Here is a 17,221-nt window from a genome sequence, read left to right as displayed (position 1 = left end):
CTCCACTTCCCATCCAGCTCCCTGCTTGTGGCCTGGGAAAGCAGTCAAGGACGGACCAATGCATTGGGACACTGCACCCGCGTGGGAAACCCGGAAGAGGTTCCAGGTTCCCGGCTTCGGATCGGCGCGCACTGGCCCATTGTGCCTCACTTGGGGAGTGAATCATTGGACGGAAGATCTTCCTCTCTGTCTCTCCTCCTCTCTGTATATCTGGCTGTAATAAGATGAATAAATCTTTAAAAAAAAAAGAGAGAATGCTTATTCTATAAATACTTCAAAACAATGTATGGAGAGTAAGCATTAGCCTATTGGATGCCATGTTTCGCATCAGAGCAAAGGGCTCAATTCCCAACTCAGTTCCTCATTACTGTAGACCCTGGGAGGCAGAGGCAACAGTTCAAATGATTAGGTTCCTGCCAGGCATGTGGGCAGACCTGGCCTCAACTCCCAGATCCTGGCTTCAGCCTTGGGCCTGGCCCAGCTGCACTCAATGTTTGCATTTGGGAAGTGAAGCAGTGGGTGACAGTCTTCTCTCTCTCTGAAGTACATAAAAAGGACAGAATGTGTATTCTGTTATTGTTGGGTGTAAAATTTTATTTGTTAATTAGAAATTAGATCAAGAGCATAGGTAGTTGTGCTTATTCTATCAAATATAGAAATACTGAAATTGTTGACTTACTGTGGGTTTCCATTTTTTACAGATTTTAAAAATATTTATTTATTTATTTGAAGTTTAGAGGTAAATGCAGAGAGGGAGTAACACAGAGAGAAAGATCTTCCATTTGCTGATTCACTCCCCACGTGGCTGCAATGGCTGGGGCCAAGCCAAACCAATGCCAGGAGGCAGGCGCTTCCTTTGGGCCATCTTCCATTACTCTCCCTAGGCCATTAGCAGGGAGATGGATCAGAAGTGGAGTAGCTTTGCCCACATGGAAAACTGGTGTTTCCAGTGGTGGGTTTACCAGCTGTGCCACAACACCAGTTCTTCTCCTTGCAGTTTTAATCATTTATGTTTTGTGTATCTTGAAGTTCTGAAGTTCTGTAAAGGGCTTACAAATAGTTCCAAAAGATATAAGGTTATAACAATGAGAATGGGGAAGAACAATATTTCTCAGATCCAGGAAGCCCAACGAAATCAAGCAAGAAGAATAAAAATAATTCTCACCTAGACACATGAAAATGAAATTGCAGACTACTTATAAATCACACACACACACACACACACACACTTATATGAGAAACAGGCAGAGCAAGAGGGAGAGGAAGAGGGAGTGAGCAGGCAAAAGTAACCAGGGGAAGGACAGCCTATTTAAAAGATGGGCAATTAGACTGACAGTTCACTTAACAAACAACTGAATGCATGAAATGAATCATACAATTTATTTGAGAGACAAAGAGACAGAGAGCTCCAGTCTGCAGTTCATCTCCCAAATGCCTGTAATGGTGGGGACCCGAGCCAGGAGCTGGGGATCCCATCCACCTATTCCACGTGGCAGGCAAGCACCCAACTACCTGTGCCACCACTGATGCCCTCCAGGGTCCACAGTAAGCAGGGATCAGGAGCTGGAGCCCAAGATCAAATCAAAGCACTAAAGCACTCTGCCGCAGGAGGCTTACCTCTTAGCCCGCTGCTCAGCTGCTGAGCTAAAGCCTGCCCTGGCTCCGTGTTCTGAAATCCTCTTTAACCAACCCCCTTCAAAACAAAATAAAACAATACAAAACATAACAAAAAAAAAACCCTCCAGGAAATCTGACTCTTGCCCAAAAAGGAGGATGAAGATGGTCCAGAAATGGTTTCTTTGGGTGAGTGGCCATCTCAACACCACTGCGTTCACAGATTCAGTGCCCACCAAGAAGGAAGCAGCGACTCTTCTCCTCGGTGCTAGAACTGGATAGACACTGTGGCTGCCTGGGCTGGGGAAAAACAAACTCCCTGGGAAAGGCTTCCCTGCCGGCCAGTGTGGAAGAGATTCCTGGGCTCCCAAAAAGGAGCCTGCACCGAAGTGCTGGGGCTGTAGGGCCAGCCAGGCATGACTACCTCAACCAAGCCAGCTCCTTTCTCCTAATCACACAAAGCCTTTTCAGGAGCTCCCTTGCAGGCTGAAGGAACATCTGCGTTGAGGGTGAATCCCCATAACAGCCACCCTTGTAGCTCCCAGCTGCTGCTGTAGCAGCCGGGCCTTGCATGCATCTTCCATTCAATGTGGTATGATAATGCGGGTGAGGAAGCTTGGCTTGGAAGATAACTGGCTCCATTTTTCAAGATAAACGTGGCTTATGGGATGGCAGCAGAGGGTGTGGGGACAGTCTGTTGGGGGTTACCCAAGCTTCCCAGGAAGTTCCTTTGAATTTGGGTGTGGTGCAATTCCTTCTGCTGATCCCAAGTCCAGTTTACCTAATGGTTTTGAATTTACGCCGCTGACTGCGTTATCACGGACACATCCACAGCTCTTCCTCCTGCTCTTCCACCTCTTCTGCATCTACCCTGTCTGAAAGTAAGGCCAGGAGCAAAACAACATGCAGGGATGATCAGCAAACTGAAGCAGTGGCAAGAACCAGTTGGTAGAGGCATGGGTGCATTTGTAGGTAGTGAGCCTGAGGGACCTGACCTGTAGCCAAGTGAGCTGACTGGTGTATCAATCATGATCCCATTGCAGTAAAAATCAATAGCAATCATAATTATAATATCATTATGTACCTAAGGTAAAACTTTGGAAGAACATATATTAAGTACGCCAACGGGTTAAGTTGGGAATGAGTGGGAAGTAGGATGGAATTTGGAGCAATTTCATGTTGCATATCACATGTTTGGTTTGGGTTTTTTTTTTTTTTTGGTAATTCTCTGTTAACTTTGAGTCAGAAGGAAGAGAAGACAGGGGAATGGAGGAAGGGAAGAAAGGCAGAATTAGAAGGTTTCCTGTTTCTCCTCTGCTGATCCCAACGCTGTATACGAAGTGAGGATTTGGTGCAGCTCTGCATTCAAGGTCAAAGGCTGTTTCTCAAGACACAGAAACACATTCTTTCTATACCTGCAGGTACAGGTCTTACCCCCCAACGCCCCCCAGCACTTTACCACCTTCATTCATTTATCATGCTCTGTTGCCGATGGGACATGCTGCGCCTACGGACAGTTCTGTGTTAAGGAGCTTAGTGTAGTTATTCTACCACTAAATGTAAAACTATATGCCTTGTTTAAGTTCAATGGGTGGATGAGGCACATTGGATGTTTTAGCATGTTATTTATGTATTCTTAAAAGAAGTACTCAGAATGGGAGCATAGTGAACACAACAGAAACAACAGCAAATTTTAAGGTGCTAAGATTAAAATCAGAGGTGATCACTCTTTCCAAACTTTAGAGTTCCTGCATGCCTTTTAAGGTCTCAACAAAGCTACACAGGCACAATAAGGAACTCCTGACACCTCACGTGGCTCAGGTTCCTGGTGTTTCTAGGGAGTGTGTGTCCTCTCACCTATATCTACAGATCCAGCCTAACGACAGGTGGCACATTTTCACAGGCTTGTTTTGCAGTTTCATTCATTTGTTCCCTCACTCAAAACCATAGGATCCTCATTAGTATTAAAGATGATAGTTTATAATATGTATTTACTAGTTCCTGGTGGCTAATACAATTAACATTCAATATCCATATGTTATTGTTTTTCATGAAGAGCCTTTTTTTCACTCAGACTTGGGGACGATACAAAGACGACAGGAATCCTGAAGGTATACAGATAATCCCAACAGGTCTCTGAAATCAAAAAGGAGGGGCATGCCAGACACCAGGCTACACAGTTTCTCACCTGAATAAATGGCTTGCTTCGTGGGGAGAGCTGAATAAAGGATGCTTTGTGGAGAGCTGATAACATATTTGAATATTTCAGAGGTGGGGGGATCTTCTGCCAAGGGCCACTTGAATATTGAAAGCATCACTGACAAGCCATTCAAATATTACCAATTTAAAATTCTACCTGCTATAGATGGGCTGAATTTCAAGTCCCATTTACCGTCACCATGGTAGGGCCAGCTCATATGATTTCTCAAGCTAAGGATCAGTCGTTCTCCACCCTACTGCAAGTGAAGGATTCTGTCATTTGGAGAACAGGAATTCTCAGTCAAGGCAGAAAGGCCAGGACAAGAATGTGCAGTCTTGCATAGATATTGGGATTGGAGCACATGGCATTGATGAAGAGAAGGTCCAGCAAAGACGGCTAGGGGGACAGATGCCAAGAACGTGGCACTCATGAAGGCCAGTGAGTTTTTATCCTAATTCTGCTTTTACAGCCAAAACCATCAGGGCTCATGGCAAAGGGGCCTCTGCAGTGCTGGAGATGTACTTAGACCTCAAGTTCTCTTAACTCCTCCACATGAGCTTCCGGTTGGGCTGGGGCAGATCACAGAGTGGCTGCAGTGCGAATGGGTGCCACTGGGCAGTCTCAGGAGAATTTGAGTAGCCAAGGAGAACCAGGGACTTTGGTCATTTCCAGCTTTCCAGGATAAGAAGTTGGAAAGCTGGAAATTATGTTTCAGTAACTTGGATTTCACAATATATGCTTGTGTTAACACAGAGTAAGGTCTAGAAAAAGAAAGAAAACTCTATGATTTGTCCAATGAAAAATGAGTTGCTTTCAAAGTAACTATTTGCTTGTGGCCTCTTAAAAGTCTTCACACAGTTTATGGTTCCAAAGAAGAAACTAACCAGGGTTGGAGAAAGCAGACTCATTCTGTAGCAGGTATCCAGTGCTCAACTGGCTTTCTCTGCACCCTTGTCGCTGCTCTTTGCGAGAAGAACACTCCCTCAACCACACCTTCACGCAAGAAAGAAATCAGACACAGACTCCCTCTTTGCGTTATTAACTAAAGGCCTACCACAATTGTGTGTGTTTTATTTTTGATTTCACTTTCTTCATAAGCAGCATCTCCAGGCAATAGCAGAGACAGGCCCAGAGGTCAGTTTTGGCCTGACACATAGGTCTCCTTTAAATCCCCTTACAGAACTGGCACATGATCACCACAGCCCCGAGTGAGTCAGACTGGGTTTCTCACCAGCTTGGCCATGCTGGCCAAGCGCCTTGGTCAGGTGCAGTGGGAACGCATGAGCACTCTCACACAGTGGAACAGCAGCACTTCTGGACGAAGGTGTGGGTTTCCTTAGTTCAGACGCGCTCTGCATTCAAAGCAGATCTCACCAAACTCCTGCTTGGTCTTTCAGGAAGATGTGTATTTCCACATCTCTGATTTATGTAACACCATCCACCCCAAACCAAAACAGAGCCTTTTTCTGCCCTGGGCCTGGCCTGCTTCCCAGCTGTTCACATTCCCTCTGGGATTGTTAGAAGCAGGAGCTGGAGAAGAGTAAACAGTGCTGGCCGGGCCGAGCGCCCCACCCACCATTTTATTTTGTTAAATCACTCCTTTAGCTAATATTTCAGGGACAGACACGCGACGCATCTGGCTCCAACCAAATATTTTCAGTCACTCGGAACCCAAGGTAAATATTTGCCAGTTCGATGGCAGTAACATGGGTAGCGTGAAACTCTGAAGTCATTTATCAACTTTCAATCAGGGCCAGCGGCGCACCTGCTCCCGCGTCACTGTTCCGCCCCCTTCCCATGGGCCCCCGCGCGGGCCTCACCCCTGTGCTTCCGGTGGGCGGCAGGCCAGTGGGTTTTGCACATGGGACATGAGTTTTCCTGAGAGGGGAAGCCTGCACGAGTTGAAGCCCAAGCTTGGGAGTTAATCGTTTTGCTGAACTTGTGGTTTTGTGAGCAGGTGTTGCCAGTGCTACTGCCTGCCACTTGTCAAAAGGGTGGAGGTTGTGTCCTTCTGGAGGTGTCATGATGCCCCAAGGACACGGGTGCTCAACTGGCTCTCTCTGCATCCTTGTCGCTGCTCTTGCGAGATGAAACTAACTAGGCCTGGAGGTGCATGCCTTGGCTAGCACCCGGTTCTTGGAATTACTGCTTAGGATTCCTTGGCACACGCCATCAGTACCATGGGCTTTGTGTCTTATAGGGAGCTTCAGTGGGAGTAGGTGAATCAGGCCTTTGCTTAGGTACGTTTTAGGCAAAGAGGAGTAATAATGGGATATAGGGCCATCGGGAAGGTGGGAATAGTTTGAGACTTTATGGTAAGGAAACTCCTGTGGTATACTATGGCAGTTTCTTAATTTTAGGAAAGTCCTATTGAGACCTTGGTGAGAACTAAGGGCCATTTCTCTGGGAGAATATTGTTGAGTGCAGTATTCTGCCTGTAGTCTGCAAAAATCCATTCCCAGTCTCTGAGGGGTCTGATTTGGGGGTGTTCACTCCAGAGTAGGAAACTTTTGGATTCCACCTACAGTGAGCCCTGGTGGGTCTAGCCTGAGGACCCAGAGTGCCTTGCTTCTCTGTGTGGTAGGACAAGGGTGAGGGGCACTTGCTTCTGGCATAATTTAAGGAGGTGTCCAGCAATACAGTAACTAGGATAACTAATATTAAATTTATTTATTTTTTTTATTTGAAACACAGAGATCCCATCCACTGGCTCATTCCCTGAGTGCCCTGGACTGGACCTGGGAGCTAGGAGTTCAGTCCAGGTTCCATGTAGCTGGCAGGAATCAGTCCCTTGGACCATCAGTGTAACCTCTCCCTGAGTGTGCATTGATAGAATGTTGGGGTCAGGAATTGAACCCAAGCACTCTGATGTGAGATGTGGTGTCTTAAGTCATAAAATACATGTCTGATCCCAAGAAATAATATTTTAAATTTATTTGTTTTTGTTTGAAAGTCAGAGAGCAGAGACAGAGACAGATCTTCCATCTGCTGGCTCACTCCCCTAGTGGCTGCAATGACTAGAGCTGGGCTGATCCAAAGCCAGGAGCTTCTTCTGGGTCTCCCATATGGATACAGTGGCCCAAGGACTTGAGCCATCCTTTGCTGCTTTCCAAGGCACATACATTAACAGGTTGCTGTATGAGAAGTGGAGCAGCTGGGACTCAAACAGGCCCCACAGAGGGAGGCTTGACCTATCACACCACAGTGTTGAGCCCCCAATAAATCTTTTAAACCAGTCTGTGAGCTGTGGATTGTGACCTGCTGTCCTTTTTTGAAAACAAAATTTTACTAGAATCCAGGAAATGGATGAGGCAGAATCAGATGCTGTATTCACTGTTTTCATATTTTGTAGTTTGTGTGTATGGATTTTAAGAATATTTAAAAGAGTGCTTTAGAATGTTGCTTGTTTTAATTATTGGTTTATTTGCTACTTCCCCTGAAATTCAGCATTTTTTCACAAGTACTTTCTTTGCTTCCCAGCCCTGTTTGTACCCAAGATGCTGTTTGACTAAAAATTCTTTGTAACTGTTGTGTGCTGGGTGCTGAGCTGGGGCTTCACACCTCTGGATAGTAAAAGTATTGGGAAAAAACTCTGTTCTGTCAAGAGGCATGGGGTCTAGCTGTGCCTCTGTGACTTCCGGGCTGGCTGACCTCAGGCTGGGTTAGTTAACTCTGTGAGCCTCATACTTAACCTGCAAGTGAGAAGGTAAGATGGTACCTTCCTACTCTGATGCTCAGTGGCTCTGTGACTAGGTAAGAATAACCCAATCGAATCGGTCCATCGGGAACAGACCCTTCAGTGAGCATCCAGTTGCACACCACAGTCCTGTAATATTGCCTTGATTTGGCCCCTTCATGGAGGGGCTTAGCATACTATGTGTCTGCCTTTGTCCTGGTCAAAGGCCCAGGCTGTCAGCTCACTTCTGAACCTGAGAACTACCTGTTGAAGAGCTTGCGAGCTGCTGGATGTAACGTGCCTGAAGATGACTTTGTTATAAGGGAAATGAAGCGCTCACAGATGAAGTGGGTTGGTTAAGGTAGCATAGTTACCAATTCAGGATTGAAACTCCAGCCTGATTCACCTCATGCTCTTTCCACCTCATCACAATGGAATGTGATGCCTGTCTTCCAGCTTCCCTTCAGAGAGGTTTTCTGAAATTCCTTAGATTCTGAACAATTTCATCAGTTAGAATGTCTTTCCTTTGTTGTTGGTCAAAGCTGTAATGGTTTGACCACAATGGTTTCCTATTGTGAAACAAACAAGATATGAACAAAGGAGGGTGAAGACTGTGAAGAACAATATATTTTTTTAAGATTTATTTATTTTTTATTACAAAGTCAGATATACAGAGAGGAGGAGAGACAGAGAGGAACATCTTCTGTCCCATGATTTACTCCCCAAGTGACTTCAATGGCCTGAAACCAGGAGCCAGGAACTTCCTACAGGTCTCCCACACAGGCGCAAGGTCCCACCCAAGGCTTTGGGCCGTCCGCGACTGCTTTTGTAGACCACAAGCAGGGAGCTGGATGGAAGTGGAGCTGCCAGGATTAGAACTGGTGCGCATACCCAACAGCATGTGTGTGGGCTGGATAGTGGAGCTGGTTGGGTTGAACTAGGCTTCAATGCCCACTGACATGTATGAGAGCTGAATGGGATGTGGGACAGACTGGACTAGTCTGCTGCACATACTAGCAAACCAGGGTAGGGGGTGCGCCTGGTGGGGTTATTCTAGGTTGCTCCGAATAGGCTGCAGCTCCCACTGGTTTATGTGAAGGCCAAGTGTGTGCTGGACAGAATCAGGCTGAACTGCAACACCCATTGGTTCCATTGGAAGACAGGGCTGGAAACAGAACCGACCCAGCAATTGCAACCACCAGCTGATTGGGACGATGGACTGTGCTGGGTCTCGTACTTGCAAGTACACATAAGAATCTGGTCTGAGGGTCCGGCGCCGTGGCCTAGCGGCTAAAGTCCTCACCTTGAACATGCCGGGATCCCATATGGGCGCCGGTTCTAATCCCGGCAGCTCCACTTCCCATCCAGCTCCCTGCTTGTGGCCTGGGAAAGCAGTCAAGGACAGCCCAATGCATTGGGACACTGCACCCATGTGGGAGACCCGGAAGAGGTTCCTGGTTCCCGGCATCGGATCAGCGCAGCACCGGCCCATTGCGGCTCACCTGGGGAGTGAATCATCGGACGGAAGATCTTCCTCTCTGTCTCTCCTCTTCTCTGTATATCTGACTGTAATAAAATAAATAAATCTTTAAAAAAAAAGAATCTGGTCTGAGTTCATCTCAGACAAAGTTTGTTTAGGAATCCCCTCAATCGAACTGCTGAATTCAGAACCCTAACCATGAAAAGACAGAGGACAGAACAAGTCAATCAACTACCCCAGCCATATGTTGGCAGTGAAAAACAGGGCAAACGAAGACTCTAAGATGGGCTATGTCAACCAGTGGATTCTGCAGCAATTTCTTCGTGCTTGGAATGGCGAGACTGGCAGCAATTCAGAACTGTTGAACTATCAAAACCACTTGAGCAAGACCCTCGGAGCATGCCCCACATTGGGGACCTGAGATGGATGAGAGACTGGGTGGAGCTTCTCGCTTTACCTCTTCTTTTACCCCTGACATAGGGGAAAAAATGTGTGGAAATAATAATCTTACCCACTTTCCTGTAGCCCTTGAACCTTTGTGCCCTAATTAACTTTGTAAAGATTTTCAAAAACAAAGTAAAAAAAAATGGAAAAAGAAAAAAAAATTAGAAGTAGTGCCCATATGGGATCCCGGTGCATTCAAGGTGAGGACTTTCACCGCTAGGCCACCGTGCCGGGCCCAAGAACAGTATGCTTTAGCCTCCATACTATTTCACCTCCACCAAACATTTCTGATTCACTCGCAACTTCCTGAAAAGTCAACCGGTTAAACTGCTTGTGGTGCCAACATCCTGTATCAGAGCGCTGTTTAGCATCCTGGCTGCTCTGCTTGCCATCCACTGCCTGCCAATGCACCTAGGAAGCAGAGCTGTGAGCCCACGTACATGAACCTCCACCACCCACCTGGGAAATCTGGATGAAACCGGGGGCTCCTGGCTTCAGCTGGCCAAGCTTGGCTGCTGCGGCCATTAGGGAAGCTTCCCTTTATTTCTGTCACTCTGCCTTTTGCATAAATAAATAACAAAAAATTTATTTTTAAAGAAAGGTCTGTGTTTTAGTTTTGTGATGTTTTAGGGTAGTCTAACACTTTTTTCGTATTTTTTTTTAAAGATTTATTTATTTTATTACAAAGTCAGATATACAGAGAGGAGGAGAGACAGAGGGGAAGACCTTCCGTCCAATGATTCACTCCCCAAGTGAGCCGCAACGGGCCAGTGCGCGCCAATCCGAAGCCGGGAACCAGGAACTTCTTCCGGGTCTCCCACATGGGTGCAGGGTCCCAAAGCATTGGTCCGTCCTCCACTGCTTTCCCAGGCCACAAGCAGGGAGCTGGATGGGAAGTGGAGCTGCTGGGATTAGAACCGGCACCCATATGGGATCTCGGCATGTTCAAGGCGAGGACTTTAGCCGTTAGGCCACGCCGCCAGGCCCAGTCTAACCATTTTTTTTAAAAGATGTATTTATTTTTATTGGAAAGGCAGACATAAGAGAGAAGGAGAGACAGAGAGAAAGATTGTCCAGCCACCTGTTGGTTCACTTCCCAGGTTGCTGCACTGGCTGGAGCTGAGCTGATCTGAGCCAGGAGCCAGGAGGCTCTTCCTGGTCTCCCATGTGGGTGCAGGGTCCTAAGGCTTTGGGTCATACTCTGCTACTTTCCTAGGCCATAAGCAGGAAGCTGGATGGGAAGTGGAGCAGCTGGGACACAAACTGGCACCCATATGGGATCCCAGGTGTGCAAGGTAAGGACTTCAGCCACTAGGCTACTGCACCAAACCCATAACAGTTTTTTCAGAAAGATTTATTGATTTGTTCATTTGAAAGACAGAGAGAGAGATTAAAAGTGAAGCAGCCGGGCCCGGTGGCGTGGACAGCTCCAAAGCCTTGGGATCCTGCACCTGCATGGGAGACCTGGAACAAGTTCCTGGTTCCCGGCTCTGGATTGGTGTAGCACCGGCCGTAGCACTCACTTAGGGAGTGAATCATCAGATGGACGATCTTCCTCTCTGTACATCTGACTTTGTAATAAAAATAAATAAATGTTAAAAAAAAAGTGAAGCAGCCAGGACTTGAACCAGTACCCATATGGGAATTCTGGTGCCACAGTAGGGGTTTATCCCTCACTGGCTCCATAGAGTCTGCAATGTGTTTACACTTTGTTCCAGTAAAGATTTATAGTGTCTATGAAATTGAACAGCATAAATTAAACCTGGCATGGGAGCTAAGATGCGCTTGGGAAGCTCACATCCTGTAGTGGAGTGCCTGGCAGAATGCTGGTCCCTTCACTTCGATCCCCCTTCCTGCTGTGGTGCTCCCCGTGAGGCAGGAGGTGAGAGCTCAGGTCCTTGGGTCCCTGCAACACCTATACGACACCCAGATAGGGCTCCAAGTCCCGGCCTTTACCATGGCCCTACCTGGCCTGTTCAGGTGTTTAGGCAGTGAGCTAGAAGATCTTCGTGTCTCTCTCATGCTGCCTTTCAAATGAAATAAAAATAAGTAAAAATGTTAAAAATCTGTAATAATGTAGCAAGTTTATGTACTCTGTCAATAATTACTAGCATTTATAAGGATGCTTGCAGTAGTATTTTTGTAATATTACAGAATAATAGGCAAGTTAAATGTCCATGAATAAAGAAGTCACTTAAAAAAAAAGTCACTGAATACATAATGGAACTAATTGGGGTTCAGATTGAGGCACAGCACGTGATGCTGGAGTCCCATATTGGCACAGGTTCATTTTCCAGCGACTTTACTTCCTGTCCCGCTCCCTGCTACTGCACCTATAAAAGCAAAAGATGGCCTAAGTCTGTGGGCTCTTGTACCAACGTGGGAGACCCAGATGGAGTTCCAGGTTCCTGGCTTTGAGGAGTGAATCAAGGAGTGGGAGGTATCTCTTTCTTTACTCAAATAAAGACACGTATAGATATATACATATGCTTATTTCAAATAAAATGAATTTTCAAAAAAGAAATAGTTGAGAACAAAAAGTAGCTCCTTAGATACTAAGTTTGGAGATATGCCAGTGAAGTAATACGGAATTTAAAAAGTAATTTTTGTACATACTTGTAAAAGTTGTTTTAGATGGAATGCACTGGAAAAGGTTTAGAAGCACGTACTTCGAATGATGAGCAGTCGTTACCCCTGAAGGTGGATGTGGTGATGGGAAAGTCGACAGATCTGAAAGCAGTCAAGTTCACCCTAACAGTAAGGATCCAAGAGCGAGTGTGGACTGGGCACTGTGCTCAGGTCTGACACACAGTGGGTGTTGAGCTGAAGCGTGCCGAGTTGACTGAAGCTCACTCATGCCTGCAGTATGTGATATAAAGTGAACGGCTGGTGCAGCACTCAGTTTTTTGCCCTCTTCCTGTTACAGCCAACCAGCAGACAACAATGCCTGCTCTAAAGCAGCCTCCCACCACCCAGGGTCAACACTGCTCCTCGGCTCCTCAGCCTACAGTTGCAAAGCAGGTTACAAGAGCTCTGTAGAAACATCACTGTTGGCGTGTTTTGAAACTGGTGCTTGATAATTCCATTGTCATCCCAATGCAGGTCCTGCCGCTGAGAAAAACATTTTTCTCATTTTCAATTTGCTCTTGGAAAATAAGAAAAAGTGTAAAGAAAATAAGGCTGTCTGCTCTCCCCCATGCCAAAGATAAACTGTGAACTTTTTAAAAAAAGCTTTACTTATTTTTATTGGAATGGCAGATATACACAGAGAAGGAAACATAAAGAGAAAGATCTTCGTCTGCTGGTTCGCTCCCCGAGTGACCACAATGGTTGGAGCTGAGCCGATCTGAAGCCAGGAGCCAGGAACTCTTCCAGGTTTCCCAAGAGGGTGCAGGGCCCAAGGCTTTGGGCCATCCTCGACTGCCTTCCCAGGTCACAAGCAGGGAGTTGGATGGGAAGTGGAGCAGTTGGGACAGGAATGGGTGCCCATAAGGGGTCCTGCCAATGCATGCAAGGTGAGGGTTTAGCCACTAAGCTATTGCGATGGGCCAAACTGTGAACTTTTAAATATTCTTTTTCCATGTTTTTTCCCCGCTATGTGAAACACCATCTAAAGCAGGGTTTTAAAAGAAGTATTATTATTATACTAAAAAAAACATACAGGAGCATGAGTTAAGCAAAGCAGTTCAGATGCCATTTGGGATGCCAAAATCTATTTTGGAGGATCTTTGTTCGAGTCCTGGCTGCTCCTAGTTGCAGCTTCTTCCTGTTGGCGTGCATGATGGCAGACAACAGGCTATGGATCGTGGAGCAGAGTCCCTGCCAGCTGTGTGGGAGGCCTGGATTGAGTTCCTGGCTGCTGGCCTTGGCCTGGCCAGACCCGACCCCTGCTATTGTAGAAACTGTCAGGCTGTCTCTGCTTTTCATGCAATCAATATAGATTAAAATAGACATGTTAGACTTGTCATTTTAATTGTTGATAAGTATATGATTCAATGACATTAAGCACATTTATGTTATTGTACAATTATCATGATTATCTCCAAAACACTGGGATCCTCCCGAGTTGAAACTCTGTGTCCATTATACAGTAGTTCTCTTACTCCTTCCTTAGTCTCTGGGAACCAGTACTCTACTTCCTCTGAATTTTTCCGGCCCCTTTGCCACTTCACAGAAGTGGCTCCAAACAGTATTTATTCTTCCTGTCTGGTTTTTTGATTAGGCATGCATCAGAATTTCCTTTCCTGTGATCTGAACTGTGGTACGGGGCATTAAGCTGTCACTTACAATGATACCCTTCCATATGGGAGAGCTAGTTCAAGTCCCAGTTCCCATGCTTCCCATCCAACTGCCTGCTAATGTGCCCGGAAAGGTAGCAGATGCTGCCCTAAGTGCTTTTTCTTCCTGCTAACCTGTGGGAGACTTGGATGGAGTTTCTGGTCTCTCTTTAGCTTGGCCCAGTCCTGGCTGCCAGGGATTTGGAGAGTGAACCATCAGATGGAAAATCTCTTTCTCTCTGTTTTCTTTGCTGCATTGGCATCTCATATGGACGATGGTTGGAGTCCCAGCTGCTCCATTTCCTATCCAGCTCCCTGTTTATAGCCTGGGGAAGCAGTCGAGGATGGCTCAGGTCCTTGGGCCCTTGCACCTGCATGGGAGACCCAGAAGCTCCTGGCTCCTCACTTCAGATCGGCTCAGCTCTGGTCATTGTGACCACTTGGGGAGTGAATCAGGTGACAGAAGATCTCTCTCCATCTCTCTCTTTTTGCTTGTCTCTGTAAAGTTGCCTTTCAAACCAATCAATCTTTTTTTGTTTTGTTTTTTAAAGATTTATTTATTTTTTTATTACAAAGTCAGATGTACAGCGAGGAGGAAAGGCAGAGAGGAAGATCTTCCATCTGATGATTCACTCCCCAGGTGAGCGCAACGGCTGGTGCTGCGCCGATCCGAAGCCAGGAACCAGAAACCTCTTCCGGGTCCCCCACATGGGTGCAGGGTCCCAAGGCTTTGGGCCATCCTTGACTGCTTTCCCAGGCCATAAGCAGGGATCTGGATGGGAAGTGGAGCTGCCGGGATTAGAACTGGCGCCCATATGGGATCCCGGTGCGTTCAAGGCGAGGACTTTAGCCATTAGGTCATGCTGCTGGGCCCAAACCAATCAATCTTTTTAAAACATGAATTTCCTTCAAAGTTGCATGATGCTGTACATATATGCTCTGTTTTGTTTATTCATTCACCTGCTTGTGGACAGTTGCTTTTTTCTAGCTTATGTTTAGTGTAAATTATCCTGCTGTGAATACCGGTGGATAAAATTTCAGCTGTTTTGGATATGTACTGCCAAGTGGAATTTCCGGAACATGGGCACTGCTGTGTCCAGCATTTTGAGGAACCACCACAGGCCTGTTCCCACGGTTTGCCTGTCCACCAGCAGGGACGAGGTGTTACCTGGTCACCACGTTCACACCCTTAACAACCCCCTTTGTTTCTGCCAGCTGCTGCACCGGGCCCGAGAAGCAGTATGTCCTCATGGAGTGCTCTGCACTTCCTTGGTGGTTGGTGACGGTGAGCATCTTCCCATGTGCCTATTAACTTCACGCAGATCTTGGAGAAATGTCTATACAAGTTCTTTGTCTATTTTTAAAATAGAGTTCAAGTGTTTCAGTTCTTGAGTTGTAGGAATTTTATCTAAATATGTTCTGATTACTGGTTATGTATATATATCCTATATATATGATTTACAGATGTTTTCCTCCATTCTCTGGGAAAACATTTCTCATGTTAATGTCCTTTGATGGGCAAAAATTTTAATTGAAAAAATTTTTTTTAAAGATTTATTTATTTTTATTAGAAAGTCAAATTTACAGAGAGAAGGATCACTCCCCAAATGACCGCAATGGCTGGAGCTGAGCCATTCTGAAGTCAGGAGCCAGGAGCTTCTTCTGGGTCTCCCCCGTGGGTAAAGGATCCCAAGGTTTTGAGCTATTCTCTGTTGCTTTCCCGGCCACAGGCAGGGAGAAGGATGGCAAGTGGGCTGCTGGGATTAGACTGGGTGCCCATCTGGGATCCCAGTGTGTGCCAGGCGAGGATTTTAGCCACTAGGCTACCGCACCAGGCCCCAAAATTTAAAAAAGCTTTTAATGTAGTCCGGTTTACCTGTTTTCCCTGTTTTGTCTTTGTTTTGTTCTAATATCTATGTATTCATTGTCAAGTCCAGTGTCATGACAGCTTCCCTAGTTTTACTTCTATGAGTTTTATAGCTTTAGTTCTCACATGGAAGGGTTTCATGATGTTTAGTTTTCTTTGATATGGTGTAAATGGAGCCAGCTTTGCTCTTCTGTATGTGGGTGCCCCGTCCATTTGTTGAACAGACCTTCCTTTCCCTATGCGACATATTTTGATGTCACGCTTGTCTCGCTTGGACCCTGGGGTGTTTCTTTACTGTGTACTTTGGAGACTGTAAAATTGTCAGACTGGCAACATATGGAAGACATAGTTCAAACCTAGTGCCGAATGCTGGCCCACCAGAACCTGGTGAAAGAGCTCGTGAACTTTGGGCTGTAGAGGGCCCCTGCAAGCCTGGCTGAATCTGTGCCAGTTATCATGGCGTGGAGGTGGGGAGGGTAGGAACTACTTTGTCCTACGATGGCATGAATGCTGTGTATGATTATGGCCAGTGGTCACTGCTGTGGCTAACGCCTCTGAGGACTGTGTGGCGTCCTGACTGCCGTGTGGCCAACACTTCCCATTGGCCATCTCAGCACACCAAAGAGCTGACTAAGGGAAGTCCTCCATCTTTACATGTTATTGCCTCTGAGGAGATCAAATGAGAAACACCTGCCTGTTGGGGGATTAAGGCAACCAGTGACCGTGAAAGGTTTTCTTCAAGGTGCCTAACAGGTGGGAGGGAGTTGCTTTGCTTCAGTCTGGAAAATGGATCCCCAAAGCACAGAGCAGGTTATAAGCAGATTCAACTTGGTTGCTAACAATCTTTTATTTCCCGATACTGCACCTTCAAGATGGATTCTAATGATTATACTGGCAAAATAGGAAAGGTATAATGCCATTTCTTCATGGGACTAGAATATGTTATAATCACCTACCTGAACCTGCCAATACCAAGCAAGGCAACTGTTTTTTTTTTTGTTTTTTTTTTTTTTTTTTAAGTTTTCTTTACCTACTTAGAAAGCAGAGTTACAGAGAAAGAGAGACTAGAGCTCTTCTGTCCACTGGCTCATTCACAACATGGCTGGAACAGCCAACAAGAGGCCAGGCCCAGGTCAGCAACTTCATCTGGATCTCATGTGGGTGGTAAGGGCACAAGTACTTGAATCATCACGTTACTTTTCCGAGGTTGTTAGTAAGGAGCTGGATGGGGAGTGGAGCAGCCGGGACACAAACTGGTGCCCATCTGTGACGTAGTCATGGCAGTCAGTGGTTTTACTTGCTATGCTACAGTGCCGACCCCAAGGCACCTGCTTACCATTACAGATTAGGAGGAAGACTTGTTTGATTTTACCTAGAAGCCAGCAAGAGCAGAAGCTCTGCATACAGCTGTGTGCTCACGTCATTATTTTGGATGGTGAAGTATCATTTCCTTAAATCTTTTTTCATTTTACTACATTTGCTCCTTAAATATCTTTTAAAAATAATTTTTAAAATTTTAAAGAAATTCAGTAAAGGTGACTAATTTCTTGAGACGGAACCAGAGGAGGCAGATGACACTGAAAGTTGGTCAATGCATTAGTTTAAGCCTCGGTAGTTGTAGTTAACCTGGGCTGTGTTTTCTGCGTATCGTGTGGCCCCCTTT

This window comes from Ochotona princeps, chromosome 2, assembly GCF_030435755.1.
Source record: "Ochotona princeps isolate mOchPri1 chromosome 2, mOchPri1.hap1, whole genome shotgun sequence".
NCBI lineage: Eukaryota > Metazoa > Chordata > Mammalia > Lagomorpha > Ochotonidae > Ochotona > Ochotona princeps.
The sequence above is the reverse complement of the archived record's forward strand: the minus strand, read 5'-3'. Positions refer to the sequence as shown.